The following is a 21,517-nucleotide window of genomic DNA, read 5'->3' on the forward strand; positions in this document are numbered from 1 at the left end:
CACACTCCTGACTTGGGGTGCTCTAAAGGATTATCCCTTTATTCTCAGCTCTAAGGGATTATCCCTTAATTCTGAGGTTGTGCCTCAGATCCTAGTCTCGCCTACTAATGGAAGCAGCTTCCCCACGTCCATTCTATCCAGGCCTTTCATCAGTCTGTAAGTTTCAATGAGATTCCCTCCTCATCCTTCTAAACTCCATTAGTACAAAACCACGTGGCACACTTCAATGAGACAAACAAACACACTTTTTTCAGCTGAATCGATTGCTCACAAACATCACATTTACTTCCAATTATTAGTTTTCTCAACTATTTCTAACTATTCATAGCTCTAAATCTGTTACACATGCAGCACTTGGTTTGGATATTTGAATTTCCACTATAGTCTTGTGGATAATGGACAACCTTTGGGGAGGCAGGAGGTGAGTTACTCACCAAAGGATCCCCAGCCTCTGACCTGCTCTTGCAGCCACAATATTTATGTGATTAGTCCAGTTGCATTTCTGGTCAATGGTAACCCCAGGCTGTTGATAGTTGTGTGAACCATCATCAATGGGAAAGCTGCAACAAGTAATCAAATAGATGAAAAGCAACAATGTCTGCAGCCCTGATGATAAACCAGCCAAGGTTTTCAAAGCTGGTGGACTTTTCCTTACATCAAGACTCCACTCACTCATCCTGGATTTGGAAAGAAAAATAACTACTCCTGTTCACACCAGCTGGATTCTCTGGTCCCCCTGGTGTTGTGAGACTTCTTACTGTGTTTACCCCAGTCCAACGCCGACATCTCCACATCATATCCCCCTGCAGTGCACAGAGATTTAGCTGAATATCAAATTCTCCATCCTCGCTTGCAATGGCGGCGGGGTGCGAACGGCTGGAGAACTCTGGCCATGAACGACAGTTTACGGATGACCACAGAGTCTTTGTCTGTTAGATTTGCAAACCACTCTCGGTCTCTTCAATTCTACATACAAGAAATCAGGCTTGTCCTTGAAAGTTGTCAAAACAAAACTCAACGATCACCACCGATCTGGACCATGATTCTCCTCAGAAATTAGCGCAGCGGGCCAGGAGATTCTCACGTCAGCTGATTCACTGGGTTCACACACGCGTTCGCACCCACTAGCATCTCCCAGTGTTGGATCGGCGGGAAAGCGCAAATACCAGTTCAATTTAATTTCAATGTGATTAACAGGCCCGGGACTGAAATCTTCGGACCTGCTAGCATCCCCCCCCCCTCCCCCCGCCGAAGTGGTTCACTCCAGCAGGGATTACAGTAGCTCCCCACTTTTGGGGAGCTAGCGACCCAACTTTGCGAGAGTGAAGAGGGGCAATCGGGGCCCTCCAGAGGATTGGGTGGTGGGAGGGGTGCCCACTGAGCACTGGCATCAGCGCCAGCCTCTGCCCCCTGGCTCTTCCCACGGTGCCAAATGCCAATGACCAGGGGGCACATTGGCACTGCCCATTGGGCATGGGGCAGTGCCAATGGGTGGGGGTTCCCACTGCCAGTCTGCAGACAGGTGAGTGAGGGAAGGAGGGAAGCCAGCGATCAGTGAGGGGGTGGGGGTGGGTCAGTCTGCTGGGGGGATCAGGACTGTGTGGGGGAGGGGGATGGAGTGCGGTCGGTGGTCAGGACTGCGGGGGAGGAGAAATTGGGGGGGGGGTGCAGAGATCAGGGCGGGCTGGGAGGGGTGGTTTTGGGGCTGGCCGGACCGGGAATGGTCGGGGGGGGGCAGTGATCAGGCCGTGGGGACACGGAGGGCTGGCGATGCGGAGGCCGCGGGGCTGGCCAGTGATCGAACATGCGCATCTCAGTGCTGACAGATCAATGCATGCGCAGTGGCCTGCTCAGTGCTATGCTGCAGGCCTTTCGGGTGGGAATAGGCCCCGCTCCCTGAATTTTAATCATATGCATGATAGTGACCTTTGCAGTGCACAGAGGGTGGGAGATTCTTCTCTGAACTCCCACTGAAAAAAAACAGCGGGAATTATTCCAGTTTTCAGATGAAATCGATACTTAGAATTTTTTTGGGAGAATTCCTGCTCTGGTAGGCCAAATATTCCATCGCTGGTATATGTTGAAGGAGAGACTGTATAATATGCTGAGCAGCCACCTTGGTCAAAAGACCACTATTAATATGAGGAACACGAACACTAGATCAACCTCCTACAAACTACAGAGTGAGCTTTTGACAACAAGGACCACCACAAGTCAACAAGAATCCTAATATACAAGGCATTTGCTGTCATCAAATTCCTGCACTGCAGTGAAATTTGGATTACATATCACAACACATAAGAGCATTAGAGAAATTTAATCAGCAATGCCTCCAACAACCCTCCGGAGTCACAAGGAGGACTATCACAAATTCCTGAAAAGTCAACCTTGGTGGACTGGACACTATGTCTAAGTGACCAAAAAGAGTCTCCTCTGCCAGGTCCTGTTTTCTCAACTCTCAAGTGGTCAATGTTCCAGGGAGATAAAGAAGATGCCTCAAAGACACTCCGAAGCTCTCCTTGAAGTGTGGCACCATTGATATTAATGACTGGGAGGAGCTTGCTACCAGTCGTTCAGAATGGTGACAACTTCTGGAACTTCTTCACCAAAAGAGGAACTTCTTCACCCAAAGGGTTGTGAATCTGTGGAATTCCCTGCCCAGTGAAGCAGTTGAGGCTACCTCATGGAATGTTTTTATGGCAAAGATAGATAAATTTTTGAACAGTAAAGGTATTAAGGATTATGGTGAGCGGGTGGGTAAGTGGAGCTGAGTCCACGGAAAGATCAGCCATGATCTTATTGAATGGCAGAACAGGCTCGAGGGGCCAGATGGCCTAAGCCTGCTCCTAGTTCTTATGTTCTTATCCATAAAGCTGCAACACATCTTACGAGTCCCAATGCGTTAATGAAGAGGCAGAGCAGCAGCAGAGAAGGTAAGAAAGAGAAGCAAATCCCATACTCCAGATCTCATAACCTCATGTGATATTTTGTCCCTTATGCCAAAGATCCGCGGGTTGAAATTCAGTCACATGGCAGAAACTTGTGACACGGTGTAGACGTCATCCTTGAATTGATGCACCGCCATTGATGAATAGAAGGATCCTGCACTGAATTAGACCCTTCTGCCAGTGGAGATGCTGCTGTTGGTGAGGGGATATAATTATCAAGCGAGTAGTTTAACAAGACGTTTTTTGAAATGTATATGGACATAGGAATTTATACCGGAAATATAAATATAGGAACTGAAATTATGACCTGAAAATGGGGACTGAAGTACATCTGTACTTATTCTGGAATCTACACTTGAGGGTAGATTAACTACAGCTCATCCGCCTGTTCCAGAAACCACCCAACCTTCAGAATTGGAAACCAGGCAACGGTTGGTCTATCCACAACACCAGTTTTTATACCCGCGTGACAAGAGGAAAATCTACCAATTGACTTCGACTTCCCGTGTGCGATGGCAAGGGAACAACTAGTCAGTTATAGAAAAGAGAAATCCTATGGATGCTGGAGATCTAAGATAAATTAGATTTATTACACAAGTTCCATATTCCTCAAGGGTTGGAGAGTCAGTAGCTTGTGAAGTCGACATCACCAACTTGACAACTGAACAAAAGTAGGTTGCTGCATCAAAACAAAAGTAGACAGAGATTCACTTCCGTATAGTTTTAGGATGAAATGTAATACTACTTTAACCCAACCAAATAAGTGGGTTGGAATCAGACTTCCAAAAATTGACTGCCAGGGACACATGCTGCAGCAATAATCCAGCATGTATTTGGTTCAAATATCACTGTAGTTCTTGATAACAAACACATACTCAATAGAAGAAATATTGGGGACTGACCAAAAATAAACAGGTGTAAGAACATAATTAAAAGGGGGAAGAGAAACAGGCGAGAGACAAGTGCACTTCATTAACTCAGCAAAATTTGCATAAGAAATAAAAGGAAGCAAATGTGTTCAAGAGATTCTTTTGCAATTAAGCAGTTTGCTCTGAAGTTGAAAGTACAGTGCAAGACATTGCTGGAAATCACAAACATGTATTAATAAAATGAACATGAAGCAAAGGTTTTGAAGAATCCCCAAGCTCGTATCTCTCAATATTCCCATTTCATTCACGGACTTTATTATTGTTTGATCTGTAAATCTGTCAGACACACCAAATTTCCTCACATCAAAAACATCCTGAGTTCTTTTGTGCCAGTTGCCAACTTGTCATGGCATTGTGTGCTGCATAATTCTCAAGTGTAGATTACTGAGTGCCACAATTAATTTGAACCTTGTTTATCATTATTAGAGGCGGTTGACAATTCACTGGCTGTTGTATATACACATATTCTACAAAGGGCTTGCCAGTAGCTGTCATACTTTAGTGCTTGCATGCGAAATTCATAAGCCAGCCCTTGACACACGGCAGCAGAATGAACACACTTTAGATGTAGAACAACAGCTGGCTGCGAGGGAGAGATAAGACCACGACAAAATCAAGGGATTAGGATGAAATAAAGCAGACGAATAAAACTCAAATAAGATAGGAAGCTGGGATGAAGGATAATGAGGCGAGGGGTGAAGTAGCACAACAGAATCTACTCGAGCCTATTCTTACCCCTCTGTCCTCAGCCTTCTACAAGATTGATCTACAGCACAAGCCCTAGAAAAAACACCTCATCTGTGATTTGACATTTTGCAAAAATCTGGCCTCAACATTGAGCTCAATAACTTCGGATAATAACCAGGGCTCCCATTTGCTCGGACTGTGGGTGCTGGTTATTGTTTTGCTGTAACCATTTATACTTCCTCTGGGGCCCTTTTCTGCTTCTTGTCCCTTTTCCATCGTATTCTGCTTTGTACAATCACCCCTTTTGTCATTAATTCGTCCCTTCTTTCGGTCAATCAAATAGCCTCCCTTTCTGACCCAGCCGGTATCTTTTTCCCTGTCTTTGTGTGTAGGTAAATTCCCAGAAATCAATGTCTGTTTGGGATCCCAACATGATTCCATCCTCTCCCACCTTTCCCCTGGATGGAATCAAAAGGAATTGGGGAATCTCTTGGGTTAGCAATTAAGAGATTGTTGATGTTACTAAGAAGTCACTTGTCTGGGACATGCTAACCAATGGAACCTGCTTCATGACCTGCCAGCAATTCTCCAGGGTCACCCTGGCAGGTGAACATCAGGAAGAGCTTCCTCAGTGAAACTGGAAGAGATTTTGACCAGTTACTGTGAAGAGTTCCAGCCATGGCCATTGAGATTCTGCTGTTCAAAGCATTTTTTTCTCTCCAAATTGGTTTCACTGATTGACAGGTGATTTCCAACTTCTTGAAAGCCACTCCATCAATATGTCACATGATCAGACTCTGAAAGAGACCCTGTTCCAACTAGGAACAAACATGAATACATAACAGTGCCACTCCCCTGTTCTATCCCCATAGCCCTGCCAGCTTATTTCCCTCAAGTGCCAATCCATTGTTCTGTGATCGTCTCTGCTTCCGGCACCCTCATGGGAAATGAGTTCCAGGTCATTACCACTCATTGTGTAAAAAACGTTTTCCTCACATCTTCCCTGCAATTACCATGGCTACATAGCAGTAATCCTGATGCAGAATAAAATAGGAAATCACATTATGGTACATGAATCTTCCCCTGGAAGTGAATTAGAAATACAGGACTTACAAATTATATGATGCACCCACCACTTTGTGAGTTGCATAGTGTTTTGCCCACATACCTCATGTAATACTGGATCTTAAAATTGTGAGCTCTACTCTTTGAACCATCAGCTAATGGGAAAAATGTTTCCTTGTCCTCCATATCTAAACAGGGGGATTTGCGGGGGGATGGGAACCAGAGTGCCAGAGCAGATAGTGGAGCACGGGTAAAAAGACAGGTGAGTTCAAGCAAAATCACAAATGGAAGGGTTAAGTGTGGTGGAAATAACCTTTTGAGGTGTGTCTATTTCAATGCCAGGAATATTGTGGGGAAGGCAGATGAGCTGAAGGCATGGATAGGCACATGGAAATATGACATTATAGCCATTAGTGAAACTTGGCTACAGGAGGGGCAGGACTGGCAACTCAATGTTCCAGGGTTCCAGTGTTTCAGGTGGGATAGAGGCAGAGGGATAAAAGGTGGGGGGGCGGGTGGCATTGTTGGTCAGGGAAAATGTTACAGCGGTACTCAGGCAGGATAGATTAGGGAGCTTGTCTACAGCGGCCCTATGGGTGGAGCTGAGAAACAGGAAAGGTATGACCACATTAATGGGGTTGTATTATAGACCACCCAATAGTCAGCGAGAATTGGAGGAGCAAATCAGCAGAGAGATAGCTGACAACTGCAAGAAACACAAAGTTGTGATAGTAGGGGATTTTAATTTTCCACATATAGATTGGGACTCGCATACCGTTAAAGGTTTAGACGGGGTAGAGTTTGTAAAATGTGTTCAGGAGAATTTTCTACATCAGTATATAGAGGTGCCAACTAGAGAGGATGCGATATTGGATCTATTGGGAAATGAGTTAGGGCAGGTGATGGATGTGAGTGTGAGGGAACACTTTGGATCCAGTGATCATAATGCCATTAGTTTCAACCTGATGATGGATAAGGATAGATCTGGTCCTCGGGTTGAAGTTCTGAACTGGAAAAAGGCCAAATTTGATGAAATGATAGATAGAGTGAACGTTCAAAGACTATTTCCTCGGGTGGATGGAGCTATTACAAGGGGGCATAACTATAGGGTTCGTGGTGGGAGATATAGGAAGGATATCAGAGGTAGGTTCTTTACGCAGAGAGTGGTTGGGTTGTGGAATGGACTGCCTGCAGTGATAGTGGAGTCAGATACTTTAGGAACATTTAAGCGGTTATTGGATAGGCACATGGAGCACACCAGGATGATAGGGAGTGGGATAGCTTGATCTTGGCTTCAGATAAAGCTCGGCACAACATCGTGGGCTGAAGAGCCTGTTCTGTGCTGTACTGTTCTATGTTCTATGAGAAGGGATCTGGGAAGTGTGGATTGGCACAGGCTGTTCTCTGGTAAGGATGTAAATGGAAAGTGGGAGGCCTTCAAAGGAGAAATTTTGAGAGTGCAGAGTTTGTATGTTGCTGTCAGGATTAAAGGCAAAGTAAATAGGAATAAGGAACCTTGGTTCTCGAGGGAGATTGTAACACTGATTAAGAGGAAGAGAGAGTTGTATGAAGTGTACAGGCAGCAAGGAACAGATCAGATGCTCGAGGAGTATAAAAAGTGCAAGAAGCTACTTAAGAGGGAAATCAGGAGGGCTAAAAGAAGACATGAGGTTGCTTTGGCAGATAGAGTGAAGGAAAATCCAAAGAGCTTCTAGAGGTATGTTAGGAGCAAAGGATAGTGAGGGATAAAATTGGTCCTCTTGAAGACCAGAGTGGTAGACTATGTATGGAACCAAAAGAGATGGGGGAGATACTAAATGGTTTTTTTGCATCTGTATTTACTGAGGAAATGGGCAAGGAGTCTACAGAAATAGGGCATACAGGTAGGGAGGTCATGGAACCTTTACAGATTAAAGGGGAGGAGGTGCTTGCTGTCTTGAGGCAAATCAGAGTGGATAAATCTCCAGGACCGAACAGGGTATTCCCACGGACCTTGAGGGAAGCTAGTGTTGAACTTGCAGGGGCCCTGGCAGACATATTTAAAATGTCAGTATTCACAGGGGAGGTGCCGGATGATTGGAGGGTGGCTCATGTTGTTCCGTTGTTTAAAAAATGTTCCAAAAGAAATCCGGGAAATTATAGGCCAGTAAGTTTGACGTCGGTGGTGGGCAAGTTATTGGAAGGTGTGATAAGGGATAGGATCTACAAATATTTGGATAGACAAGGACTTATTGGGGAGTCAACATGGCTTTGTGCGTGGTAGGTCATGTTTGACCAATCTATTAGAGTTTTTCGAGGAGGTTACCAGGAAAGTGGATGAAGGGAAGGCGGTGGATGTTGTCTACCTGGATTTCAGCAAGGCCTTTGACAAGGTCCCTCATGGGAGGTTAGTTAGGAAGCTTCAGTCGCTGGGTATACATGGGGAGGTAGTAAATTAGATTAGACACTGGCTCAATGGAAGTAGCCAGAGAGTGGTTGTGGAGGATTGCTTCTCTGAGTGGAGGCCTGTGACTAGTGGTGTGCCGCAGGGATCGGTGTTGGGTCCATTGTTGTTTGTCATCTATATCAATGATCTGGATGATAATGTGGTAAATTGGATCAGCAAGTTTGCTGATGATACAAAGATTGGAGGTGTAGTGGACAGTGAGGAAGGTTTTCAAAGCTTGCAGAGGGATTTGGACCAACTAGAAAAATGGGCTGAAAAATGGCAAATGGAATTTAACGCAGACAAGTGTGAGATATTGCACTTTGGAAGGACAAATCAAAGTAGAACGTACAGGGTAAATGGTAGGACTCTGAAGAGTGCAGTTGAACAGAGGGATCTGGGAATACAGAATTCCCTAAAAGTGACGTCACAGGTGGATAGGGTCGTAAAGAGTGCCTTTGGTACATTGGCCTTTATAAATCGGAGTATCGAGTATAAAAGTTGGAGTGTTATGGTAAGGTTATCTAAGGCATTGGTGAGGCCAAATTTAGAGTATTGTGTACAGTTTTGGTCACCTAGTTACAGGAAGGATGTAAATAAGGTTGAAAGAGTGCAGAGAAGATTCACAAGGATGTTGCCGGGACTTGAGAAGCTGAGTTACAGAGAGAGATTGAATAGGTTGGGACTTTATTCCCTGGAGCGTAGAAGAATGAGGGGAGATTTGATAGAGGTGTATAAGATTTTGATGGGTATAGATAGAGTGAATGCAAGCAGGCTTTTTCCACTGAGGCGAGGGGAGAAAAAAACCAGAGGGCATGGGTTAAGGGTGAAAGGAGAAAAGTTTGAAGGGAATATTAGGGGGGGCTTCTTCACGCAGAGAGTGGTGGGAGTGTGGAATGAGCTGCCGGATAAAGTGGTAAATGCGGGGTCACTTTTAACATTTAAGAAAAACTTGGACGGGTTCATGGATGAGAGGGGTGTGGAGGGATATGGTCCAAGTGCAGGTCAGTGGGACTAGGCATAAAATGGTTCGGCACAGCCAAGAATGGCCAAAAGGCCTGTTTCTGAGCTGTAATTTTCTATGGTTCTATGGTTCTAAACCTCATAACCTTGTGCACCTCGATCAAATTGCCCCTCAAATCTCCTGTGCTTCAAGCCCAGCTTCTTCAACCTATTCTTGTAGTTAAATTTCTTCCTTCGTGAAACCATTCTGGTAAATTTCATCTGCAGCCTCTCAAGGCCTTTCACATCCTCTCATAAATGCGGCGACCAGACTGGATGCAATGCTCTTGCTATGACCAAACCAGATCTTTATAAAGGTTTAGCATAACTTCCCTGCTATTGCCCATCCTTCCACATTAGATACTAAGGTTAATGAGACTACACAAAACAGTAGAAGATAAAGTGAGCCTCAATCCTTCATCCCAACAGTTTAGAAACAATTCTTAAATTACACTGGTCTGTACCATGTTTTCAGCTGCTGACTGCAATTGCCATGGCTACATAGCAGTAACCCTGACACAGAAAAATAAAATAGGAAAGCACATTATGGTACATGAATCTTCCCCTGGAAGTGAAGTGGAAATGCAGGATATACAAATTATGTGATTCATCCACCACTCTGTGAGTTGCATACTGTTTTGCCCACATACCTCATATAATACTGGATTTTGAATATCAAAGACTTCTTTGAAAAGGTCAGCATTTAAATGTGTACACATATGATCATTAAACTTAGAAAGAACACTGAAAAATAAAATTTAGCATTTGCACAACATATCACTCAGTAATGGCTCAAAATGCTTCCTGTGCAGTTAGTTATGTTGAGATGTTGTAACTGTTGCCTCATGGCTAACGTAGAAGCCTTTCTCCAAATAGCTCCATCCAGTGAAATTGTGCTCACGCTTTTGGTGGCACTGGCTGAGGAATGAATCAAGGGAACTCTTCAAACCAAACAAGATGAGCAGGTTCTCAGTTTAACATCCCGTAAAAAGATGTCTTTGACAACATAGCCTTCCCACAGTATTGCAGCAGAGTGTCAGACTGGATTATGTTCTCAGCTACTGTAATGGGGCTTGAATCAACAACATCTGAATGCAGAGTGCCTATCTGAGACTAATTAATAATAATTGCTGGAATCCAAATGATATAATGTGAGTCATAACGGCAATGACAATTACAATAAGCAAATTCCAGTCACTTTTACATCAGGACAAGGCCATTTTCTTTTGTTAATTTGTTTTAGTGTAATCGTATTTCAGTTCACTTGATGGCTAATGGTGGGATAAGGCAGAGCATAAATTGCTTCTAAATCTGTGCTGACACAAGTTCAAGTCAGCCTTCGTAGCAGTGGAGGCATTTGAATTGCTCCCCAGCTCGTATAGAGTTCACTGGGTGAATGGGTGGGAGAATGGAATTAAAATCAGCCCAGGGCTCCTGTTTGAACTGTGGTGAACCATCGTTGGTTACCACTGGGGGTTGTTCTTATGTTACTGTTGGGTTAGGGTGTTGTCACTGTGGGGGTTGTATAATGTTGTTGGGTTAGGGTGTTTACCTGTGGTAAATGTTATTATGGCACATCCCGGTGGGGCCCCGCCTCCGGAGGAGAGGTATAAGACCCTCTGCTCCGGCAGGACCCCTCCAGTCTGAACTGGTGTACTCGTGTTAGTTAGTTCCATTGTTTGATAATAAAAGCCTTCAATAACTGAAGCCTTGTTCCACGTGCTTGATTGTCGCGCATCATGAACACTCTACCATGTGCTATTCTATGTGTGAACAGGAAGAGAACGTGTTCTGGCTCAGCTGTCATATTGCACATGGAAAAATGTCTGCTCACGCAGGATTACAAATAGCTGTGAATACCCAAGTCACATTTGTCTTAGGGATGGGAAAGAAAGCCAATCAGATATGGTGGCCAGGATTCCACCTTCAGAGGTCTATGGACAAGCAGCTGAGAACCAATCTCCTAAATACTCAACCAAAAGAAACCTCACAACCTGCTATGAGCCCTTTGTTTTACAACATCCTCACTTCAACTTTAAAATATTAAATCCAGTCAAACAAACCACAGGCCTGCCACGTCGGAGACTGAAAATTGTAAATCAGAGATGAAAGTAACTAATCTGTAAAGGGGCCTGATCTGTATTGTAAAAAATCATGTGTGTGGGTGTGTAGGTATGTGTCGGTGTCGGAGTGGACGAGAGGCAGACCATGGAAAGGTAACCTTGGGTGGGATATTCTGCTTATGGGGCCAGCGCAGCCAAAAATCCTGCCCCAGGTGTATGACATTGCATTAATTCAGGGTAAGTGTATGAGATTAGACAACCTTTATTAACACATACAAAAGCTTGCTGTGAATTATTTAATTGGAATACTATACACACTCCATGGTTAATAAAAGACACATCTCTTTCCATACAAAGCATACTGACTTTGGGCAGTGAGAGCAAAATACATTCAGAAACATTGTGCGTCAATAAGAAGGGGAATATTCCATTCTGAGGTTTAGTTACCTCCAAAGACAGTGTTTTGTTAATCATGTTGGTTGTCGTTTGCTACAGTAAATGTTTTTAAATGTGAAATTTTGACATTTAATTCTTTCAGCTGGAGGCTGAAATATCTTTTTAAAGGTTATTGGTTTATATGGGGAATCATGAAAATTGCAGTGGTCATAATGTTTTAAAAAGTATTTTAATTGGCTACAAAGCACTTTTGGATGCCCTGAAAGACATTGAGTAAAATACAAGTCTTTCCACCACCAAGGGAACTGAAGCATCATGATATTAAAATGACAAATTTCTGATAACAGGTATTGTAATTGCCATTGCTTTAAAGGCTGTCATTAAATTGTTTTTGGTTCCAGCAATGCAGAATTTTATTAAACATTAGCATTCTTTGCAACAAATAGAGCAGTATGTGTCTGGTTAGCTCAGCTTATATTGGAAGATTGTTGAATCAAGCCCCATCACAATATCTCAGAACATAATGCAGACTGACACTGCAGTACAGAAGAAACTGAGGTAGGAAATATACAGTTGAAAGTGGGGCAGTTCTGCTGGATGGCACGCAAGGTTCCTTGCAGCTCATCTACTTTTGTGTAATTGGGAAGACATAATTATGCAGGTCTTTTCCAAATCATCCTGTTCACGAAAATAGGCGCAGGGGTGGCACAGTGATTAACACTGCTGCCTCACAGTGCCAGGGACCCTGGTTCAATTCCGGCCTCGGGTCACAGTCTGTGTGGAGTCTGCACGTTCTCCCCATGTTTCCATGGGTTTCCTCCGGGTGCTCCAGTTTCCTCCCACAGTCCAAAGATGTGTGGGTTAGGTGGATTGGCCATGATAAATTGCCCCTTAGCATCAGGGGGATTAATACGTGGGATTACGGGGATAGGGCCTGGGTGGGATTGCTGTCGGTGCAGGCTCGATGGGCCGAATGGCATCCTTCTGCACTGTAGAGTTTCTATGATTCTTCTTCTATGAATAGGCCTGAAACCTGCTCTGCCATTCAATATGATCATGTCTGATCTTCTACCTCAATGCCATACTCCTGCTCTCTCCCCATAAATCTTGACATTTAATAGTATAGAAATCTATTTCCTTTTTAAATATATTGAGTGACATGACTTCCACAGCCTTCTGTGGTAGAGAACTCCACAGGTTGATTAGCCTCTGAGTGAAGAAATTTCTCCTCATCTCAGTCCTAAATGGCCTACCCTTTATCCTCAGACTATGATCCCTTATTCTGGAACCACAGTCAGGGGAAACATCATTCCTGCAACCAGTCTGTCCAGCCCTGTCAAAACATTAAACGTTTCAACGAAATTCCCTCTCATTCTTCTAAACTCAAGCCGAGTTAATTCAATCTCTCCTCATATAACATTCCTGCCATCCCAGGAATCTGTCTGATGAACATTCGTTGTACTCCCTCTATGGTAAGTATATCCTTTCTTAGGCAAAGGGACCAAAACTGCACACAGCACTCCAGGAGTGGTCTCACCAAGGCCCTGTACAGCCGCAGTGAGACATCCTTGCTCTTGTACTCAAGTCCTCTTGCAACGAAGGCAAAAACCATTTGCCTTCCTAAATGCTTGCTGCACCTGCATGCTTGCTTTCAATGACAGGTGCATAAGGACACACACACGTCTCTTTGAACATCAACATTTTCCAATCTATCAGCACTTAAATAATATTCTGCCATTCTGTTTCTCCATCCAAAATGTATCATTTACCCTTATCAACATTATACTGCATCTGTCATGTATTTGCCCACTCACTCAACTTATGTAAATTGCCTTGAAACCTCTTTACATTTGCCTCACCACTCGACCCACCTACTAGTGAAGTAAGTGATCCAAAAGTCTCCAGATGTGAGTTGGCTCAAAATTGTGTGGTCCATTTTTGGTGAGCTTCATGCCTCATATGAGTTAACTTTGCTCCTGAAATCAAGTCACAACTAATCCACATTCTGATTTGATTTTCACACTATTTTTAATATTGTTGGTGTTGGGAACAGCTATTTCATTTGCTTAAAAGAACATTTTTGCACCTTCTTCAAACATAAAGGAACGGCATTTATTTGTCTTTGGAGCTATTTAAATTGACTGATGATAATCCATCAGTTCCTCAAAGTGCAAGCCAGATGAAGAAATTCTGACAAAGTATGATTAAACTAAGTCACTTAGACATACATAAAGAATATAATGTAATTGAACTAACTGGCACAACTTAACCAACGTGGTAAATCAAAGCAACCCCTGCACTAAGGGTTAGGGATACGTTGATGTTTCTCGGTTTTATGCACCCTAGTTCAAATTCCAGGGTTAACTAACACATTCAGCACTAAAAGGATTAATGATTGGATGTTAAGTTAGAGATGGTCACAGAGTGCAACTTATCATCGAATGTTTGACATGAGAGTGGGGCTAAGTTCTGGAATGTCCCGTGAATTCACAAATCTCTGAGTTGGGGTGACAGCTACTGAGTAAAGGAAGGTGGAACAGCAAATTTTGGGATGTTTTTACCAGGGTGGAACTGAATCTGGAAACCCTGAGAGTCTTTTGCTGCTTGAATTTAACAGATTTCCTTTAACCAGTTAATAGTCAAATACAAGAGGGCACAGATTCATGGTGATTAACAAAAGAACCAAAGGCAACATGAGGAATAATGTCCTTACTGAAAGAATGATTAAGATTTGGAATGTACTGCCTGATAGGGTGGTCGATGTAGTTTCATGGTAGCCTTCAAAAGCAAATTAGACAATTACTTGGAAGGCAGAAAATGAGTTAGATGTGGAGAAGTGCAGGAAATGAGACTGACTTGATTGATCTTTGAAACAGCAGCATATATTTAATGGGCTGAAGGTCCTTCTTCTGTGCTATACTATTCTATGAACAACAACTTGTCCTTATATAGCACCCTTGATCCAGTAAAATGTCCCAAAATGTTCACTGGTGCATTATAAAACAAAATCTGACGTTGAGCCACATGAAAAGACCTTAGGATAAATAAATGATCAAAGCTTGGTGAAAGAGATAGCTTTCAGGGAACTTCTGAACAAAGGAGGAAGTGGAAGAGAGGCAAGAGGTTTAGAGAGGGAATTTCAGAGCATAGGACCTTGGTAACTGAAGGCAGCTGCCAATGGCGGAATAAAAATTGGGAATACTCAATCATTAGACGGTGGCAGAGACCTTGGCGAGCTGGAGGGGATCAGAGATAGGGAGGGTCGAGATCATGAAGGGATTTGAAAACAAATATGAGAATTTTAAAATCAAAGCATTGCTTAATTGTGAAGTGATGCAGGTCAGTAAGCATAGGGGCGATGAGTCAATGGAACTTGGTGTGGACTGAGACAAAGGGCATCAGAGCTTTGGAGGAACTCAAGCTTACAGAGAGTAGAAAGTGGGAGGTCAACTAGGAGTGCAATGGAATTATTAATAAGGAATGATTGAGTGTTTCAGCAACAATGTGCTGAAGCAAGGAGATGCGAGGCCATGTTTTATGAGATGTTATTAAGGGGGGATGGATGGTTTGGGGTTAAAGTTTGACACCATTGTTGTGAACAGTCTGGTTCAGTCTCAAACAGGTGCTAAGAAGAGGGTTGGAGTTAGTGGAGAGGAAAGTGTGTTTATGATCCACGATCGAAAGCAAAGAGCAGAATTTTACCAGCCCTTTGAAGATAGGCTGGGATGTAGGAGACATGGTAAAATGGTGGCAGAAAGCATCATGATGAAAGCCTTGCTTCCCGTCTCCAGGAGACATTCCGAGAAGCGGCAATTCGCATGGCGAATTAATTCAAGTAACTGACTATGGATCAGTATTTTGCTGGCATCAGTGCAGACTCTCACTCACCTTCCTTCACCTTCACCCTGGTGACAATAGTTTCTTATCTATCCTTCAAGGGCTCTCTCTTGTTCCCTGCAGTTTCAGCAGCAGCCACCTCATTCAGTGGCGCTGTTGAGCCACCAGCCCTCTGATTGGCCCAAAAATCTGAGAGGTTGGCTGCAGATCTCCATTGGATAGGCGTCCCAATGGCAGCCTTTTAATGGTCCAGCGCTAGTAAAACTGCTTGTGTGGACTCATCCATTTTCAGTCACAATGGAGGGACTTCCTTGATCCATGTAAAATTCAACCCAGTGTATTCACCAGCATTTTAGAGTGCTAAAATTGCTCATAACATAACTACTTTGATGCTTCCTTATATTAAGTAAAAATGTTTCTACCAGCAGCGTGATAGTCAGGAAAACATGAAAATGAAAACAAAAAGCTCAAAACAATTAAGCTTTGCTGAAGAAGAGAGAGACAAACTTTAAAATGAAACCTCTGCTAAATGGGTCAGATTTCTTATCAATTTATTTGTCAGATCTGGAGGCAAAACAATGAACATTCTTTTCTTACACAAAGGCAAGAGTCACTGGAAAGATTTTAAACTCACTCAAAGCCCATTCATGTACATAGAGTTAAATCAGGCCCAACAAGAATTTCTTGCTATTCTCAGCACTCTGATGCCACAAGCAAATGACATTTTCATTTTGGAATCCATTTTAATGACCTGCAATAACCAGGTGAGAAGATGTGATGTCCCTAAATGGTTCACAAAGTCAACCTGTTCTTTTTCATTCGCTGCTTAGTAACTTTAGGAAGGCCCCTTTAACCCACCAATCCCAAGAGATATCTGCTGAACTTGCATACCAATCCGTCATGGTCTAGTCAAAACCTATCAAGCAATAAAGGATTCAACAAATATATCACAAAGTACTGCTGCTCAGAGCTGGTTTTGTTTCAACATATTTATAATACATTGATCACAAGACAATTACAAATGAGGGGGGCATTTGGGTCCATCTTATTTCATCCATTCTAATCTAATCATATAATTGTTCCTGAAACAATTCCAGGGTTTTCATCTCTACTACTGTACTTTAAAATAAAATATTTCACAGGATGTGAGATTCACTGGCTAGACCAGTATTTATTGCCCATTCCTAGGTGTCCTGGAGAAGATGGTGGTGAGCTCTCTTCTTGAACCACTGCAATCTATGTGGTATAGGTGCACCCACGGAGCTGTTAGGGAGTGAGTTCTAGAATTTTGACCCAGCGACAATGTTCCCATACATCTGCTTCCCTTGTCCTTCTTGGTGGCAGAGGTCGATCGTTCGGATGATGCTGTCAAAGGGGCGAGTGAGTTGCTGCTGTGCATCTTGTAACTAGTATATGCATACTGCTGCCATTGTGTGTCCAGAGTGGAGTAAGTGGGAAAATGGTGAATTGGGTGCCAATCAAATGGGCTGCTTTTTCCTGGATGATGTTGAGCTTTGTGAGTATTGTTGGAGCTGCACTCATCCAGAAAAGTGGAGAGTATTCCATCACACTCCCAGAAGCTAGTAAAACCTGGATGTTCATTGCATGGCACCACAAATTCACGAGGAAGAATTTGCTAAGTCGTGACAGAACAAGGCGGCGATTCCTAAATTTTAGTGATGTAGGATTAAAAGTCCTTCTGGATAAAATTCCTCATGAGAAACTGCCTCAAGCACAACAGTGTTTGTAGGACAAGAACCTCTGAAGGTACTTATCAGTTAACACCAGGACAGCATGTCAAGGTTGGAAATAGTTCAGTAACTTAGTGAAAGAAGACAAGATCAAAAAATGGTGAGCTTCCTATTTTCATGAGCATCAGGGATCCTCCTTCCCCAGTCATTCTTACTTATTGCATAAAATGATATCTTATTCTTGGTACACTGTGGCATTTTACATATAGAACTAAGGTTTGAAACATTCCTTCATCTGTCTCTCTTGTCTGTAGCCCCTTGCAGCAGAAATTTATCATAGAACAGAATCCTTTGAGTGCTTGTCTACGCAGTCACATTAGCTATCTGCTGCCACTGGTAATTACCCTTCAGATGCTTGCCTTAATCAAATGCTACTAATTGTTCCAAGAGAAACTGGTATATGATGTCCAGGAGAGGAGGTTGCTGGCGGATAGAGCCAAAGTCTGCCCTCAGTGAGGAGGTTACTGAGCCATTGGGTTGCAAATTTCAACTGACAATGGGCACTTGTAAGGGCAGTGGGACAGTGTAAGCTGCAGCTTTAAAGAAACACTTCTTATAATGCTTTATAGAGCCAAGCTCCTACTGCACACCTGAGCTGTCTGCATTTTCATCACCCTCTCTCTACATATAGCATGACCATTCCAACCTCATTTGCTCTTCCGCCACAGGTCCAGCACAGGAAATGAAAGGGGAAAGGATAAACATGGGAATTAGAACATAGAACATAGAAAGCCACAGCACAAACAGGCCCTTCGGCCCACAAGTTGCGCTGATCATATCCCTACCTCTAGGCCTATCTATAGCCCTCAATCCCATTAAATCCCATGTACTCATCCAGAAGTCTCTTAAAAGACCCCAACGAGTTTGCCTCCACCACCACCGACGTCAGCCGATTCCACTCACCCACCACCCTCTGAGTGAAAAACTTACCCCTGACATCTCCTCTGTACCTACCCCCCAGCACCTTAAACCTGTGTCCTCTCGTAGCAACCATTTCAGCCCTTGGCAATAGCCTCTGAGAGTCTACCCTCTCCAGACCTCTCAACATCTTGTAAACCTCTATCAGGTCACCTCTCATCCTTCGTCTCTCCAGGGAGAAGAGACCAAGCTCCCTCAACCTATCCTCATAAGGCATGCCCCCCAATCCAGGCAACATCCTTGTAAATCTTCTCTGCACCCTTTCAATGGCTTCAACATCTTTCCTGTGATGAGGTGACCAGAACTGCGCGCAGTACTCCAAGTGGGGTCTAACCAGGGTCCTATAAAGCTGCAGCATTATCTCCCGACTCCTAAACTCAATCCCTCGATTAATGAAGGCTAGTACGCCGTACGCCTTCTTGACCGCATCCTCCACCTGCGAGGCCGATTTAAGAGTCCTATGGACCCGGACCCCAAGGTCCTTCTGATCCTCTACACTGCTAAGAATGGTACCCTTCATATTATACTGCTGCTTCATCCCATTGGATCTGCCAAAATGGATCACTACACACTTATCCGGGTTGAAGTCCATCTGCCACTTCTCCGCCCAGTCTTGCATTCTATCTATGTCTCGCTGCAACTTCTGACATCCCTCCAAACTATCCACAACACCACCTACCTTGGTGTCGTCAGCAAACTTACCAACCCATCCCTCCACTTCCTCATCCAGGTCATTTATGAAAATGACAAACAGCAAGGGTCCCAGAACAGATCCCTGGGGCACTCCACTGGTCACTGACCTCCATGCAGAGAAAGACCCCTCCACAGCCACTCTCTGCCTTCTGCAGGCAAGCCAGTTCTGGATCCACAAGGCAACAGCCCCTTGGATCCCATGCCCTCTCACTTTCTCCAGAAGTCTTGCATGGGGGACCTTATCGAACGCCTTGCTGAAGTCCATATAGACCACATCCACCACTCTTCCTTCGTCAATGTGTTTGGTCACATTTTCAAAGAACTCAACCAGGCTCGTAAGGCATGACCTGCCCTTGACAAAGCCGTGCTGACTACTTTTGATCATACTAAACTTCTCTAGATGATCATAAATCCTGTCTCTCAGGATCCTCTCCATCAACTTACCAACCACTGAGGTTAGACTCACCGGTCGGTAATTTCCCGGGCTGTCCCTGTTCCCTTTCTTGAATATAGGGACCACATCTGCAATCCTCCAATCCTCCGGAACCTCTCCCGTCTCCATCGACGATGCAAAGATCATCGCCAAAGGCTCCGCAATCTCCTCCCTCGCCTCCCACAGTAACCTGGGGTACATCCCATCCGGTCCCGGCGACTTACCAACCTTGATGCCATTCAATAGTTCCAACACATCCTCTTTCTTTATGTCCACATGCTCGATCCTTTCTGTCCACCGCAAACCAGCAGTACAACCACCCAGATCCCTTTCCACCGTGAATACCGAGGTAAAGTATTCATTAAGCACCTCCGCCATTTCTAACGGTTCCACACAAACTTTTCCCCCTTCACCTTTTAAGGGTCCTATGCCTTCACATCTCACCCTTTTACTCTTGACATATTTGTAGAAAGCCTTGGGATTCTCCTTAATCTTACCCGCCAAGGTCTTCTCATGACCCCTTCTCGCTCTCCTAATTTCCTTCTTAAGCTCCTTCCTACATCCCGTATACTCCTCTAAATCCTTAACACCTCCTAGCTCTCTGAACCTTCTGTACGCCTCTCTTTTCTTATTCACCAGGTTCATCACAACCTTCATGCACCACGGTTCCCGTACCCTACCAACACCCCCCTGTCTCATCGGAACATTGTCATGCAGAGCTCCAGACAAACATTCCTTGAAAATCCTCCACTTTCCTTCGGTACTTTTCCCCAAGAATGCCTCCTTCCAATTTACCCGTCTAATTTCCTCCCTGATGACACTGTATTTCCCTTTACTCCAGAGAAACACTTTCCTAGCCTGCCTGATCCTATCTCTTTCCAATGCTATCGTTAAAGAGATAGAATTATGATCGCTATCCCCAAGATGCTCACCCACCGAGAGATCCTCCACCTGTCCAGGTTCATTAGCCAGCACCAGATCAAGTACAGCCTCTCCTCTAGTAGGCTTATCCACATACTGTGTCAGGAAACTCTCCTGGACACACCTAACAAACTCCTCTCCATCCAAACCCCTAGCCCTAGGGATATTCCAATCTATGTTTGGGAAATTAAAATCTCCCATCACGACAACTCTGTTATTCCTACATCTCTCCAGGATCTGTTTCACCATCTGCTCCTCAACATCTCTGTTACTATTGGGCGGCCTATAGAAAACACCCAGCAAAGTTACCGACCCCTTCCTGTTCCTAACCTCCACCCACAGAGACTCCGTAGTCAATCCCTCCACGGCGTCCACCTTCTCTACAGCCGTGACACTATCCCTGATCAACAGTGCCACTCCCCCCCCCTCTCTTGCCTCCCTCCCTGTCCTTCCTGAAACATCTAAAACCCGGCACCTGAAGCACCCAGTCCTGTCCCTGAGACATCCAAGTCTCCGTAATGGCCACCACATCACAATTCGAAGCAGCAATCCACGCTCTAAGCTCATCCACTTTATTCACTACACTCCTGGCATTAAAATAGACACATCTCAGACCTTCAGCCTGAGCACTTCCCTTCTCCATCACTCGTCTAATCTCCCTCTTACCCTGTCTACATTCCTTATCTATTTGCGAGCTAACCTCCTCGCTCTCAGTCCCCTCATTTCGATTCCCTCCCCCCAACCTTTCTAGTTTAAAGTCTCTCCAGTAGCCTTAGCCAACCTTCCCGCCAGGATATTGGTCCCCCTGGGATTCAAGTGCCACCCGTCTTTTTTAAACAGGTCACACCTGCCCCTAAAGAGGTCCCAATTAAATCTTGGGAAAAGTTTTATACTTATTTAAATCTGTTAAGAATTATAGTGATAATTCCATCCTCTGTACTTCTAGCACACTGCCTCTATTCAATTGTATCCCCTTTGATACCCATCTTTATTATTCCAACCTCCTTTTCACCCCTCTTTCGGCAGCATTTTGGGTTCTACTGTCTGACGTTTCCTCCCTAAAGCCTCCCATCTTCCTCTCCTCCTTTAACACCTGAAGCCTTCTTATTAATATTAAAAGGTATTTTATGAATGCAAGTTGCTGTTGTCATACACGTTGATGTCCCATCATCACATATTCAATCTTAGCATTTACAGCATTCATTTGGTTTGGTATCTTGTGCAAGCTTGATATATTTTCTAGATTAACCAGGTCAGAATGTTAAAGGCTCTCTTCAAACACAACTGAGTCATAAGCTTTAAAGCTGGTAAAGAGATTCTAAACTCACCAACAATCAAATAAGCAGGGTATGTTTGTGTTGATTTAAGACACATGATGAGTTATATGACAGTAGAACAGCTATCATCAGGTATCTTTCTGGTCTAGTATCATCCTAGTAACTTTATTTT

Source organism: Mustelus asterias, chromosome 3, assembly GCF_964213995.1.
Source record: "Mustelus asterias chromosome 3, sMusAst1.hap1.1, whole genome shotgun sequence".
NCBI lineage: Eukaryota > Metazoa > Chordata > Chondrichthyes > Carcharhiniformes > Triakidae > Mustelus > Mustelus asterias.